General features: G+C 38.6%; 1 non-coding gene across 1 annotated transcript; it reads left to right on the top strand.

Annotated features, from left to right (window-relative positions):
* Positions 1–6,378: 6,378 nt before the first annotated feature.
* On the top strand, positions 6,379–6,450 carry TRNAA-GGC (transfer RNA alanine (anticodon GGC)). Its single transcript has one exon. It is a non-coding gene; the product is annotated as a tRNA-Ala (tRNA).
* Positions 6,451–16,589: the final 10,139 nt, after the last annotated feature.

Genomic DNA, 16,589 nt, shown 5'->3' on the forward strand with positions numbered 1-16,589 from the left:
AAGACGTCTGGGTACTTCATTAACTTCGCCAGACTTCGAACATCGGCCATGGTGTAGGCCTACACATTTCTACATGTTGTTACTGCACTCTATTGATCTTTTATTTATCTTGATAATGATGATTCCTGCCATCACAGCTCAACCCAAAAGCAAAATCATCATTCTTATATTGATACTTCAAGATTTTATTTGAACGATATTAATACAGTGAAAGTTAATTTCTTATTCCGAAGGTATAATGATAAGATACACAAAAAAATATTCGAATTTACTGCGAGTTTACAGTGTCAACAAAATTTTCGAGAACATCAGTTATACCCTTCTCTCTCGCTTCAAGAATTGAACAGTGGATGGATTACAACCACTTGTCTTTGTTCATTCTCTTTGTGAATATTTCTCTGAGGTACCTTTGACATGAGATGGACACAAAATGAGTCGTCCACTTTTTACCACTTCTTCCTATTTCTTGGCTTTCCCGCATTAAACACGGAGCGTGTAACGATTCAATTCGAATTTCGTCTTTCCAAGAGACCATGATCGCAGCCGAGTCTTATTTGAACGGAACTCAGTTTGAAGCCGTTTCCTAACACTGAAAAATCTTGCCAAACTTTTCCGATCAGAATGTGCTCCGATTAAAAAAAAATGTTAAAGGGTCCACAGGATTAAGCAATGATGAGAAAATTGGGAATTTTGAAGGCGCTACAGGGAGCAAAGAAAAAGAAATCTGGATGTGAAAAAATGAAGTTTTAAATGAAATATGAAAGGAAAAAGTGTGTGCGTTAGTGTATGTGGCTAGTATAGGAATCGACTAGGCCGTCCATAAAAACCAGGCCGTTTAGCTCATGAGTAAATCCGATAATACCCGGGGGGGGGGGGTCTCATGTCCATAAGGACCTGATTAATAACTGATGAGATTTGGTAGTAATAGGCTTCGAGAGAGAAGAAGAAGTAATAAACATGTAAGCTGTCATTTCCAGATAAGTATGCGAGTTACAGAACCTCGCTATGTTCGGGGGGGGGGGGCGGCACGATGTTGAGACGGCCCTAAATAGATTTAGGACAAAAGGGAAGCTCTCTGAACTCTTGGCCGGTGGTCTGTATGCAGATCTTAATTACAATTTGTTTTTTTAATACAAATTTGCTGGAAAATAATATCAAGACGAAAAAAAGATCCTGAATAAGAGTGGGAAAACCCAGGTAAAGCCGGGGAGTCCCATAAAAAAAGGTCCAATAAGGGCCACGGGCAAAAAAAAGGTTATGAAACACTGATCCAAATTCAAGCAGACTGCAGAATATTCAATAGCGGTTGGAAATTGCACAGTGGAAGATCTACATCAGTACTTCCCAAGGAAGGCGACATCCCCCGCCCCCTCTGGAGGCGGTGGAATGGACTAGGTTGGTCGGTACAAATTACAGAAATAACACGGGAGCCTATGGGAAAAGAAAATATGTGAACGGGGCAATGAGAGAGGAGGTTTGGAACACTTTATCTATAGGAAAAATGTAATCGTTATGATCCAAATATGTTCGATTTGGATGAATTCTGGAGAAATAGGGAAATCAGAAAATTACTTGTAAATCTTAGTCATTTTTTGTTCTTATTCATTCAAGGGGGATTTAGGATTCATTCCAGAACCTACTTGAAGGTGTGCGTCAAGACCAAAAGCACATATTTGTGCATTTTATCGTCAATACAAATTTTAAATATGTCACCACTGTATAGCTAGCTAACACAATTGTCAAGATCTGGACCGCTGTATACTCGAACAAAGTCCTCACCTAGAGGTTGCGCCATCTTCAGGCATGATTCAAACTCAAGTTGCGTATCCCCTTTCAAGGCAGTATCTGATTATATAAAGTCGAGTTCGCTTATAACATACACCCTTGGTGATTTGAGAAGTTTGTCATAATCGGCGTGATATGTTATAAGCAAGATCTTGAAATTAGCTTACATAGCAGTTGCATGTATGTATGCATAAAGTGCATTACTGAGACTGCCCCAGACAAAACAAGCTTTTGCAGCACACATATATTTAATTAAATTTAATATAGAATGTGTATGGTTTTTGGTTGATATCTCCTGCGAAATTTTGAAAACTAATTGGAGCTGTGAAGTACGTACAGAACTCACATACCTGCGGTACATACGGGATATATAAAGCATGCAACACATTGTTCATGTGAATTTTACTTGTCATCAATCAACATGCTTTTGAAAAGTCTTTGAATAGGTAGGCATTTTTGATGCTATTGAAACAGTGCATATTTTTCTGCTTTTACCGATCACAACATTCGTTCATCACTGCCATCTACCAGGTGATCTAAAAGTTACAGAAAAGTAAACATTTTTCAATATAATTGAAGAGCATATACAGTCAAAACTCGTTATTGAGTCACTCTTGTGAGAGCAAAAATATGACTAAATAAGCGGAGTGACTCGTTAAACGGAGTAAGCCATAGCTGTGCCAATTCCTGCCTGAGCACAATTGGGACTTCCAAAAAGTGACCCGGTAAGCGGAGTGACGTGTTAACCGGGTGACGCACTAACGAGGTTTGACTGTATTATATGCATTCTTTAAACACAACACAGAATTTTATAAAAAAAAAAATACATTTTTTTACTAACAGGTAATACTTTTTATCTGTGGACCATTACAGTGTAAATGTACTAATTATTTCGGCAATAAATCTTTTCTTATTATAAAAATTTCCGTGTCATTAATTACAAAAATTCCCCAATACATGTTACTCAATAAGTCAGTTCTGGTTTTTCCAGGTTTTTGTTTGCAGTACCTACGCTATATCCGAATTATTTTCTAGGTTAGGAGATTACTCTTTAGGTATGTTATATTCACAATGCATGTTTTAAGTACGGTATGTAAGTGACAGAGAGGGAAATGTTATATCCAGAGTAGGCCCCTATTGTTTCAAATGCACTCGACTGTAGTTCATGTCAGTGTTCTTGAAAACCTCAACCTCGATTATACACGAGGAAACGACACAATTTTGCTGTAAATTGAACGAAGTAATTAAATCTCGAAATCGTAACGAGCGCAGCAAGTAAATTGCATCGAAACATTAGTTGATGGATAAATCTCGGCCGAAGACGAGCAGGAAATCTGATAGGAGAAAACAAAAAGAAACCTCTCTCTCTCTCTCCAGTGTACCTCGAAGCGTTTTGGCCGTGTTTCATCCAACTCTCATACGTTCATAACCAAGAAAATAGCCGGTGCTTTCTCTCCTCATAAAGCCGAAAAATCTTTAACAAGCCGCTCTCTCTCTGCACCCCATCTCTTCCAATAAAACCCGATAACAAGCCTTACAAACAGGGCCAGTAATTGGGCGAAACGGCGGCTCTCAAAGATATAATATATATATAACGGGAGAGGGTAAGGGCCACAAATACACACACACACACACACAACATTTTTCCCACCTCCGGTAATCGGCCCTCGTACCTTATATTTACCCCTCACCATCATCATCTATCTATGTGTGTATTGGAGAGGTTTCTTCCAGAGACCAACCAACCCAAATCGACACATCTGCGGGAATCGGCGAGCTTGCAAATTGAATTTGTAGCCACCGCTTTAGGTGGTAAATCGGCAGAAAAACCGAACCTTTCCCGTCCATTTTCTCTCTCTCTCTCTCTCTCTCTCCGTACATCTGTACAGATGCGTCAGAGGCTTTTTCCTCTTTTTTCCAACTCGAAGAAAGCATATTCATTGGTTCGAGGAGAGAAAGAACTACGTTGAAAAATTTCCGAAGGTGGTGTTTTTTTTTTGTTTCGAAATTTCTCTACGCACAAAGTTTTCGTTGCCCGAGTTTCATATTTTATATGTAGAAAAGGGTTGAACGAAAGTACGAAAATGTATGAAATGTTTTTGTTTTGGAAGCGAAAAGTGTGTTTTTGGAAGAAAAAGCGAGAAATTTTCGGAATGTTTTTTTTTTGTTTACCCGCTTTGTCTTGAGCTATTAAGTGTTGAAATTTGAAATTCACACAATGTATTCGTATGTTTTATGATGAAAAAAAGCAAACGAACAACAATAAAAGCTTTCGCTTTTCTTATCTTTTAGACCAGTGGTTGCCGATTGGGAGTGCCTTGACCCCCTCCCCCTGGGGTCCGCGGTCCAATTCTATAATTATGTATTTAAAAACATAAAGCTGATTTGAGAAAAAAAAAAAAGATACGTAATAATACAGGAAGGTTATAAATAAACTGACACTACCTCGACCTATGCAGTGCCCGTTGCGGGTGGACATATTTCATTGAAACTTGTCATATACGTTATTTGCACCAGGGAAAAAGATAACTGCGATGGAAGAGCGACACTTTCTCACCTGGTGGTCGAAAATTGAATTTTTATTATTGAATCTTTATCCCCCATGGTCCGTATAACCCTATATGCAAAGTCTCATCCGAATAACCTCCATCAGAATGGACGCTACATACATCTGAGTAGTGTCAGTTTACTTATATATATATAGAGCCTTTCTGTATAAATTTACACACTTAAAAAAGGACAGTTTAAATGAAATTAACGTGCATAAAACACCTCTGGCAGACTGCAGACTACAGTAGAGCATCGATTATCGTAATACCGATCAACCGAATTGGTTAACCGAAAGTGTTCTAGTCGTCCAATTCACTGCTTTGAGACGGCTATGAAGTGATTAAAACAGCAAGAATGCCATGTTGCCCAATTTCTCTCTTTAAAATGTTTGCGAGGTTTAGGACTCATTTTGGACGTCTTTTCCTAAACTGTAGGCTTACTTTAGTGGCCATTGTGAACTTGTAAAACTAGGCTAGTAAGTTCTCTTTGTTGTTTGTAAGACGTTGTGATACAAAATGTATATTGTTCTGAGTTTAATATCAGTTTCTTTATTTCATTTGTAATTGTTTCTTTCAATTGTGTCCGATTCATTTGTTTCTTTCTTTACATATTTGTAATAGTACACTGAAGAGCCAAAAAACCTGTTCACCTGCCTAATATCGTCTAGAGCCCGCAGAAGTGCCGCGACACGACGTGGCATGGACTCGACTAATGTCTGAAGTAGTGCTGGAGGTAATTGACACCATGAATCCTGCAGGGCTGTCCATAAATCCGTAGGAGTAAGAGGGGGTGGAGATATCTTCTGAACAGCACGTTGCAAGGCATCCCAGATATGTTCAATAATGTTCATGTCAGGGGATTTTGGTGGCCAGCAGAAGTGTCTAAAGTCAGAAGAGTGTTCCTGGAGCCACTTTGTAGCAATTCTGGACGTGTGGGGTGTCGCATTGTCCTGCTGAAATTGCCCAAGTCCGTCGGAATGCACAATGGACATGAATGGGTGCAGGGGATCAGACAGGATGCTTACGTACCTGTCACCTGTCAGAGTCGTATCTAGATGTATCAGGGGTCCCATATCACGCCAACTGCACACGCCCCATACCATCACAGAGCCTCCACCAGCTTGAACAGTCCCCTGTTGACATGCAGGGTCCATGGATTCATGAGGTTGTCTCCATACCCGTACACGTCCATCAGCTCGAAGCAATTGGAACCGAGACTCGTCAGACCAGGCAACGTGTTTCCAGTCCTCAGCAGTCCAATGTCGGTGTTGTCGGGCCCAGGCGAGGCGTAAAGCTTTGTGTCGTGCAGTCATCAAGGGTACACGAGTGGGCCTTCGGCTCCGAAAGCCCATGTCGATGATGTTTCGTTGAATGGTTCGCATGCTGACACTTGTTCATGGCCCAGCATTGAAATCTGCAGCAATTTGCTGAAGGGTTGCACGTCTGTCACGTTTAATGATTCTCGTCAGTCGTCCCGTTCTTGCATGATCTTTTTCCGGTCGCAGCGATGTCGTAGATTTAATTTTTTTACTGGATTCTCGATATTCACGGTACACTCGTGAAATGGTCGTACGTGAAAATCCAAGTTTCATCGCTACCTCGGACATGCTATGTCCCATCTCTCGTGCGCCGACTATAACACCACGTTAAACTCACTTAAATCTCGATAACCTGTCATTGTAGCAGCAGTAACCGATCTAATAACTATGCCAGACACTTGTTGTGTTATATAGGCGTTGCCGACCGCAGCGCCGTACTCTGATTGGTTCCGTATCTCTTTATTTGCATACGCATGCCTGTACCAGTTTTTTTGCCTCTTCAGTTTATTATGATTTGTCAAAAACTGTACTTGTACAAGATTCATCGAAAGACTAGTTATTTGTGGAGATGAAGATTACAGGGAAGAAAATTCATCACTGCCCCGCACGGGGACTGAACTCCGGTTGGCCTATGTCATTCACGAGCTATTAGTTGATTGTTGACGCCGTCCATGTATGGTGCCTTTCAACATATATATACCCTCCATGGTTGAAATATTCTATCTGCTTCCATAGCTTAGATGGTAGAGCACTCGTCTGGCAAGCGAGAGACCGGGGTTCGAGTCCCCGTGGGGGCAGTGATGAATTTTCTTCCTTGTAATCTTCATCTCCACAAATAACCAGTCTTTCGATGAATCTTGTATTGACAAGTGGAGAGGACCTTTCTATACGGTGACATCTCTCGATAGGAGTATGAAACGTTTTAATTCCAGCAGTCCTGAGATTGCTATCGCGCATCACATTTACTAGAAGGTACGGAATAGGGGGGGGGGGTGTCCTCCATTGTTCGAGAATATTCTCGTAGATGGATGACTGTCGTTTCTGCTGCTATGAGTTAGGGTTGCGTGGCAGACATTAATATTTTCTGTGGGGAGTCCATGACGAAAGTGCATTTGGAAACCGCTGTTTTGTAGGCAAATGATAGTTATGGATTCGAAACCATTAATATTAGTATCGAAATAATCTACGGTCATTTAAAAAAAACAAACGCCTGAAGAAATTCTCCTAAAGATTCATAGATAATTTGCTAAAAAATATAGTAAAACTCCGATATAACGAGTTCAGCTTATAACGTGAAAATCTCGCTGTAGCAATAAATATAAGAATGGCTGTCAAATACAGTCGAACTTGGTTAATTCGAAGCCCGAAAAAGTTCGAATTATCCGATTAATCACATACGATTAATAATTGATCTTGTAGCTACATTGTTCCACCGTTTCTGGAATAAGCATCACCGTAGAATTTCTTGACCATGCTGAAAAGCCTGATTCACGGAAACAGTTAGTGATATTATTAGTTATGGTTTCCCAGAAAATGCCAAATTCTTCACCATTTGTATGGTTTTAGGTATATTTATTTTCATTAGAATTTGTTAAAAGAAACTGCTTCGAAGAAATCTGTTTCCAGAGGGTGAACAACACAATTCATATCAAGTGGTACAAAATTTTGGTGCATTCTAGCTGCGCAATGTTAAAATAGGCATTAAATTATTTGGGAAAAAAATTTACAAATTATCATTTTGGATTCTTTCTATACGGATAATCGTTTCTGAAATTACTCACTAACCATCCAAACAATTTTGGCGGATCAATTCAGAGTGGATAACCTTTGAACGAATTCGGATCACGTGGTTTTGCCGGTTTCCGATCACCAAAACGGGCAAATTTTTTTCCGAGCGGAATTGTTAAGAATAAATCCAACGTGAAAAACAAATTAAATTCTGATATACATTTTGACATTCAAAGAAGTGCTCGTCTTTTATTACATACAAATTGTCATAAAACTTGGGGTTATCTTTAGGAATGGGCCCCACAATTCCTTACACGTTTCTCAGTGGACAGGATGTTAGCATCACTGTCCGAGCCAGAACCGGTACCCATTGTGCGCCTAAATTCAGAAACACCGGAATTTTTTCAACTTTTAAAAAACTTACCTCAAAGAAATATTGTTAGTGCCTGTCTATATATTTCCGAAACCTGGCCATTCAAAATTATTAAATTAGTATTTATATATACTTTCCAGTTAAAACATGGAAAACTCAATTCATCAACACAGTATTTGGCAATTTCTAATGAACCCGAAGTTGTTTATCATAACGCATTGCGAGTCTATTTCGAAAAACGCACCTTCTGTACCCGTCATTGACAAACGTATATTAATTTTGAGAATTATATTTATGAAGCAACGTGAGAAGGGCAAAACATGAACCTGATGAAATTTATAGGCAGGGGTAAGATTCTATTTGGGAAAAAACACCATTTTTTGATACAGCCAGATATTTTTAATCAGATGCACTATCTGGAAAAAAAATGGTCTGGACCTATATATTGAAGGACGAGGATGGACTTGGAAATGTATATGGTTACTTATGGACAAACCCACTATTTTGTTATTAATGCAATTATCTGTTGCGATGGCTACAACAATAAAACCAATAACATCCAAAACTGGATCCATTTTGAAAATTACATTATGAAGCAACGAGTCATCTATGTTCAAGACAGGCCAAATATGTATCTGACCAAATTTATAGACAAAAAAAATTCTATTTAATACTCTATGACTGTACACTACCTTTTAAAAAATTTACCGTTTAATTAACTTGTCAGCACAGCCAATAGCTCTGGATAATGAAGATTGAACAAAATTTTCGACAGCAAATTGCAACGTCTGACTGCTTCCCAACTATCATACTAAATAATTTTTTCTTACTAAAACCATGATTTCCTGTCGCCCCCCCCCCCCCAACATTGAATGATCCAGAATATTCGAAAAAACTTTGAATATAACAAGAAATTTTTAACATTAAATTAGATAGAAAACTCAATGGCAGTTTGTAAAATTTCGAATTATTCAAAATTTGGTTTAACCAAGTTCCTCTGTAGTTAATGGTAAAGGTATAAAAAAAATATACAGTAAAATCGAGTTGAAAATTATATACTGCATATGAAGCTTTCGCTAATAACATCTATGAAATTCTCCTAAAAACACCTGTTTTTTTCATTCTCTACTTTGAAGAAGTGGAATAAATGGATGGATTGTTATCATTTGTCATCGCACATGCTGCTCGTAAACATTACTCTGAGGTACATCTAGCAAAGAATGGACAAAAAGGAAAGGTCACATTTTTCACCCTTCCCTCTCCCCGCTCCTGTATTTTTTTTTTTTTTTTTTTGGCTTTTCCAAAAAAAAAAATACAGGAGTATTGGCTTTCTCAAAAAAGTACAGGAATATTGGCTTTCTCAAAAAAAGTACAAAACTTTTTTTAAAACTTTTTCTATAAGATATATATAGCCTCTTGCCTCGTCCCATCTTCACGAATCCACGGAAAACAACCGTAGCCGGTCAATTTGTCGCACTCAACTTGTCGCGCTCAACTCGTCGCGTCTCAATTCGTCGCGGTACAAGTTTGTCGCATTGTCAATTCGTTGCGATACAAATTCGTCGCAGCTCCAATTCGTAGCTGTACAAGTTTGCCGTGACGTCAATTTATATATTACAGCGCAGAATCAATTCGTCGAACCGTCGATTCTTCACTGTACATGTTCCACGCGAGCTTGTATGTAGGTTTTTGTCTTACACGTGAAATAAAAACATGAACGAAAGTGTACACGCAATTAACTGAAAATAATTATTTTTTGTCAATGCAAAAAGAGGCCATCGAAATTAAAATTACAATATCAATTACATTTAAAAATTTAACTGCATATAAAAGCTTAATTATATTTGAAAATTCAGTTATAAAAATTTGAAATGTTAAATAATTGATTTTTGCTGTGATAAAATTTCAATATCATGTGGAGAAATTTCGGTTTGTATGATTTCCCCAAATTACAGTGAACCTTCCAACGGTAAATTTCTATCTGCCCCATATCAAACGGTAATTTCTCCCCACCCCCCTCCCCTTCTAGAGTAACCAACATTTACCATTACAGTATCTCCATAAGAACTTAAAATATTTAATTAATTAATAATTCAATTATAAACTAATATTTAATTTTCACCGTAAAAGCTGCACTTCCCGCTTTTGTTGGGATTTCTATTTCTCACAGCAAAGGGAGTTGGGCGCAGATCAAGGGTAGAAATGTACAGTGCTTATGAATGACGATTCGATGAAGTTTTCATAATGCCCACAGGATCAGCACCGACAAAGGCAATGTAATCACCAATAAGAAAGATGATTATGAGTCAGTCGCATAGATATAATACAACCATTAATCTTGTTTATAATCAGTCGCATATCTTTGGCTGGCTAGTTTTAATATTTTCACATAGTTTTCATTAGCGTCTAAGCTTTTGGTACAAGGTTGGTGTGCTTGGTCTACATATTTCTGTTGGCAAAAACATAAAATATTGCAAAACCGAACGTGAAAATGATATGTTGGTTTGCGTGTATGTTTAAAAGTTTTCCCCTATAATTCGTGTTCCGAAAACTTTTCATGCAATTGAATGAATTAGCCTATTATTAATTTTCTTTATTTGAGTTTTTTGTTGTATCATAAAATATACAGATTATACGGATGACAAAAAATAATGTAGTACTTTTTAAATTGAGTTGCTTGAATTCAATTGAAATTGCAATGAATTGAAATCTTCTCCTACGTATTGTTAAAAAAAAGAAAAAAATATGATAGTTTCAAACAGCATCACTTGTTATTCTATTAATCATCATCTGGCTTTTTATTGCGATATTCACGTTAGATAAGTGTTTATATAAAATGTTACTCAAAAAAAGGCACTGAAAATAAATAAAGGTTTAGATATTGTGGAGTATTTATATATGTACGATACGAATCGTTTTTAAAATTATCCTAATAAATGTAGGCTATAATCAGAGGCGCATTTATAGTTTTCCCACCTGTGGGCTATTCAAACCTTGCCTTTTCCTTCTTCCTTTCTAATTCTTGTTCTTGATCACCAATTACTCAATTCTGGTTACGCCCTTTCACTTGAACTTGTCATCTTGGGATAAAGCCCGCATACCCCCTTCCCACCCAGGAAATATACCTCTGAATATAATCTTACATTGTCTGTTAATGTTAATTCACTTGTGTTGTAAGAAGAAATTTTTACTAATCGTTGACTGGAGCCGTATGAGTGTCATGTACATGAAGTTACATACAATGGGCTAATTGAAAGTCTGATTTCATTCTTTTCACTCGAGAGTTGTTACTTTAGACTTGAAAAAAAAAATCAAAAATCGATTGACATTTGCAGTGGTGTCAGAGACAGACATGCTGTTGGTGCCCAGGATACTTTATGGAATGGGTATGAGCACCCAGAGAAATGATCCAGAAATCAAAATTTCCTACTCCAAGATCAAGACAAGAACCCACAAGTTCCAAAACTTCTGGCATCCTTGGCCAGTCAAAGGTGCCGACACGAAGGAAACATTGAGGGGGGGGGGACTGAAAATCACCATTCATTTCGTATATAAAGGACTCAAACCCGTACTCGGCAGGCGAAATGGTGCATTGCATTGTATATTCATGAGTTATTGGAGTTGGGGGGGGGGGCTGAAATGGCATCAGCCCCTAGTTTCTGGTGCCTATGGTCGGAGTGTTTGAATATTATTTCGGTGTGATAATACAAAGTGATTTGAAATGTACATTGCATTGCAAAAAAAATAATTTGAAAATAAGACTTTTCGCAGCTGTTATACATAAAACTTAGATATATTGTCATAAAAAAAATTCCTTAAAGACATATTCTCTGCATGGATACATTTAATAGTGAATTACGGAAATCGTACTGGGGGGCTCACATTGATCACAATTTATTATCTCGATGTGCACCCCCAACGCCCCTCGCTGCAAGAAATGGAAATTCCTACAGAAAGCGGGAAGCGCGGCCTATAAGATGGAAATTAAATTTTCAAAATTTACTGGATCCCAATTTATTATCTTGTTGTACGTTTCAATGTCCCTCGATGACTTCAATGAATACTTTCCTTCATTTGTTAAAAATTAAAACAGATGGGAAGGTGGAACATTTCCAATAAATGAGAAAAAAAATTAGTTCCATTTTTTACGCCTAAAGCAACTACCCTATTTATAAGATCACAACAAACACATGAATTTTAAAGCAATTGAAATTTGTCGCGACGAATTGGTAATACAGCGACGAAATGAGCCTGCGACAAATTTGTTCCGCGACGAGTTTGTATCACGACGAATTGACGCTGCGACGAATTGTCCGGCGACAAATTGACCTAGACCCCATTTTATAGAGAATAAATATAGTGTTTAATACTGAAAAAACAATAATAAATTAATATAAAATGAATATAAAAGACTGAAAAAAATTTAATAATGTAAAGGATAAATGTACATTTAATATGACACTTACATTTTTACACATTTCTGAAGACTCTTCTTGGCGTATGGAAAACGGCGAGGAGGGGGGGGGGGAGGAGAAGTGCAGATAGTATTGTTTGGAAGAGGAATCCTCCTTCTTAAGGACCTTAGGTACCAAGGCACTATCTGGAGTTACTTCCATTCTTGGTCTTTTGGCACTAGGACCAGCTTCAGAGTCAGTGGACCCATGTCGCACAAGAAAGCTGTCCAAAGAGGGATCCGTTTCTGCTGCCTCAATATTTCAGCAAAAATTCTATAAAAAATTTATAATTGTGAAAAGATTATGTTTTTATGTAGGTGATTTATTTTTGAAAATCTTAATGCATAGAATATTGGTCTTCACTCATCAACAATATCGGAATAGAACAATCCATAAATATATTCTCTCGTTAGATGACAGAACAAACAACTCGATTTAAGATGTTCTATCAGATTACGTGACTTTCTTTTAAAACGGCAATGCAGCGATACCTCGGCTTTCGTCGATAATCCGTTCGAAAACAATCGGCGGAATCCGAAAGCGACGAAAACCGGGATAATTATTTCCATACGAATCTCAATGTAAATCCAAATAATTGGTTCTATAAATTCCAGAATGATACGAAAAACACAACTTATAGAGAATAAATAGTGTTTAATACTAAAAACAATTAATATGGGATTTACATTTCTGTACCTTTCTGAGGATTCTTCTTGGCGTATGGAAGACGGTGAGGAGGGAAGGGGGGCGGGAGTTGCAGTTAGTATTGTTTGGAAGAGGAATTACCCCCCTTTCCCCTTCATAATGGCTTATCAAGGCACTACCTGTGGTGCCACTTGTTAGAGTTTCTTCCCTTTAGTCTTTTGGCACTAGGACCAGCTTCTGAGTCAGTGGACGCGTGTCGCACAAGAAAGCTGTCCAAAGAGGGTCCGTTTCTGCCGCCTCTTTAAGATTCGCATAAAATGAGGCAAGAAATTATCATTAACCAAACTTCTTCGAAGGACTGATGGCTCTAGAAGCTATCTTTAGTCCCATGAAATTGTTTGGCTGGACGCGCTGGGGGTGATGCTCAGACAACGAGAAGCAACGCCACCGACGAAAACCAAGACACAAGTTTTTTAGGGGTTCATTCAAGTATTACGTCAGCATCGAGGGGAGAGCGGGGGAGGGTTTGAAGGTTGCTTACGTCATCAACCACCCCTTTTTGAAGATATGAAATATTCTAAGCTGCTGACGAAATTTTGCTGACGGGGGGTGGGGGTCAGTGTTTTGCTGACTTTTGCTGACAAGGGGGGGGGGTCAAAATGGCTGAAAATTTGCTTACGTAATACTTGAATGGCCCCTTACGAAAAAAAATCCACGGAAACCGAAACCGACGATACCCGAAGTCAAAGAAAACCGAGATATTACCGTATGTGTTTCAAGTGAGAAAAATTTTGGAAAATTCTGAGCGTTACTATTTTTTATCGCTATTTTTTTACGTGGCTTTACAGTTTTTACTACACTGAAGTATTCTGTGTGTTATCTGTGAAATGTGATGCCTTGAAAATTCTAAACATTTTACATTCACACCTTAGAATGTTTACAGGATGATTACTTAATGACCTTCCTCAGTGCATATAAGTGTCTGATATATGCTGATGACGTGAAAATTTATCGCGAGGTTGTGAGTCTGGAAGATTGCATTGCTATCTCCAAAGAGACCTAGAGTGATTGTTGTGGTGTCAATTTCTTCCAGCATAATATTCGTAAATGCCACGTCGTCAGCTATACAAGAAAATTGGCATCCACCTAATTTGACTGCACTATTGATGGAGTCCCAATCGGCCATGTTTCTGTTACCAAAGACCTTGGTGTTTTCTTTGACTCCAAGCTTACATTCGCCGATCACATACATAAGATCTCTCACCAATAAATGCTTAAAACTGTTAGGGTTTGTTGTGAGGAGCAGCAACAATTTCAAATCAATTGCAACACTTTTCAGGATTTATGTGCTCCCCAAACAGAGGAATATTGCGCTTTATATGTAGTCCACACAACAATCTATACTCACTGATGCTAGAACGAGTCCAGAACAGATTTCTGCGATACATGTTTTACAGGCACTTCCACGTTTACATTAATCACATGAGTACTACTGAAGTGCGACATTTTTGTGTTTTCATTTTCAATCATTAGAATAATGGCGAATAACAATAGCGAAGAAGAAGTTAAATTCGATTTTTGTATGAAATTGTCAATAACGTAATGTGACGACTGCGATCTTTTTCAAATTGTAGAGTTTTCTGTGGCAATTAGTAATAGGTCTGTTCGGCGGACTTTTCGCCTGCCTGAACCCCGAACAAATATTTTGCGCGACGGTCCCCTATTTTTGAGATGTGTAATATATACAGGGTGTTCTGCAAGTTAAGCAATTCATCAAGAGGAACAAAAATTGCAATGGAACAAACTTCACTTCAGGTTTCAGTATACGTACACGCACATCCCCGCATGTACCAATTCGTTAGAGGTTCCGCAGATGAACATGGACGAGGTGCGTGTGTGGTTCAGTAATAGTAGTACCGGTAGAGATAATTTTTTTTCACCCTCGCGATTTTCACCCTCTCACGCAAACCACGTTGAGAGGGTGAAAATCGCGAAAAACGCATGCAGTTTTTCGATGTCACGTTGGAACGACAAAAAGTGCAATAATAACTAGAAAAAGATTTATTCGATTAATTATTACAAGAGTTGTAGGAAGTGAAGGCCCTGACGTCATTGCACAGTCTACCACGACGTAAAAACGTTTCCCGGACGCGCTCGAAGATACCGGGTATGCTTTTGATGTCAGCCGTGGTGCGGACAACGCCTCATCGGACATTGCTGTTGGCACATCCGCTGTGCTAAGCGCCCATTGCCATCTGCTCGACTGTAAATGAGATGCATGTTAGCGTATTCCGCGTTCGTGTTGTCAGCCATCACGATACTCATTGAAATAGAAACTAACTGCTACACGTGCTTACTACCGCAATAAGGTTAATTTATGTCATCCGCAGCTCATGCGTTTCGCGACGCTGCTTACGTCAGATATGGTGAGAGAACCAACGAACGCATTCAGCGACCAACTGGCATCCACTTTTCGTCTCCTCTGGATTCGCAGCCTGCATGCGTTTTTCGCGATTTTCACCTTCTCAACGGGGTTTGCGGCACCATTTTCCATTACAATATTTGTTATACAAATACAACGCCACAACAGGCACAATGCCCAACGAGGGGCATTTTAATAAAATAAAAATTAACTTTCTATATGGTCACTCAGTGCTCAATTACGTGATTAAAAAGTTGTTGCCCTGTGTCTCTTGAGGCCAACAAAAAAATTCCACGTTTTTAGGCGCAACATTCGCAGATATATTCGAATTTATAAAGTGGAGGAAAGTTGGGAAAGAAGAGCGCAAATAACATGGAAAGAAGCGTTATAGTGTCTGTATAGAAGCTAATTTTTTTTTCATTTTAATAACTATACAACCCCTTGCGACATGAATGACGTGTCTGAGTTCCACAGGTTATTCGGATACTTTTTCCAAGTGGAAGTATGCCTCTAGGATCAACGGTTCACCAGTAAAATGCGGCAAGGGAAATTAAGTAATGAACCTGTGTAATTATAGAATTTCTATAATCTTGCAACATCCATGTAAAATCTCGAGGTACCTCGGTTGTAGCATAAAGTGCCGTGACATGCTGTTTGAGAAACCCAACTGAATTACAACGTACGATATAATTTTACTCCCAGAAACAGCGTCGTAACTAACCATTCCTGTGCCCTGTGCAAGAATTTGCATTTAGGCCCCTTCTGGCCCATTTATGTCCATTATGCCCCTCTCCCAAGTGGGCCCTGTGCATGTGCACCTGTTGCACCTGCCTAGTTACGTCACTCGCCAGAAATATCCCATTCCTATCTATCCCTGATGGCATGGTATGTACAGGGTGGTCATAAAATAGCTTTGACGATATACGAGCCGCTAGCAGCCACAAAAATCCACGAATACGAATGAAATTTGAGATATAGGTGTTTCGGAGAGTGAAGGGGAAAAAGCAAAACCGTAGTTCTGGTGATTACGATCACACAGCAGCGCTCACTCATCTCTAGCGCAAGCTCAGAATCACTTACAGGGTATTCGTAAATAGTTCAATTTGAAGGAATCGGTATATTTGAAAATGCGGTCTTCGAATAACTAATTTTCATGAAGGGGGAATTTCTTTTAGAAAAAAAAAACTAAATTATTTAAAATTTATGTCGATAGAGGACGATGCACGGAAACAAATCACTGAAAACACTGCAAAACCTATAAAGAGCCCCCTATTAAGTTCAGGATGTGCGATTAACTGCTCATTTATGAATTTT

Source organism: Pholcus phalangioides, unplaced genomic scaffold (assembly GCF_987345545.1).
Source record: "Pholcus phalangioides strain wild (caught in Gottingen) unplaced genomic scaffold, Ppha-v1.0 ptg000014l_1, whole genome shotgun sequence".
NCBI lineage: Eukaryota > Metazoa > Arthropoda > Arachnida > Araneae > Pholcidae > Pholcus > Pholcus phalangioides.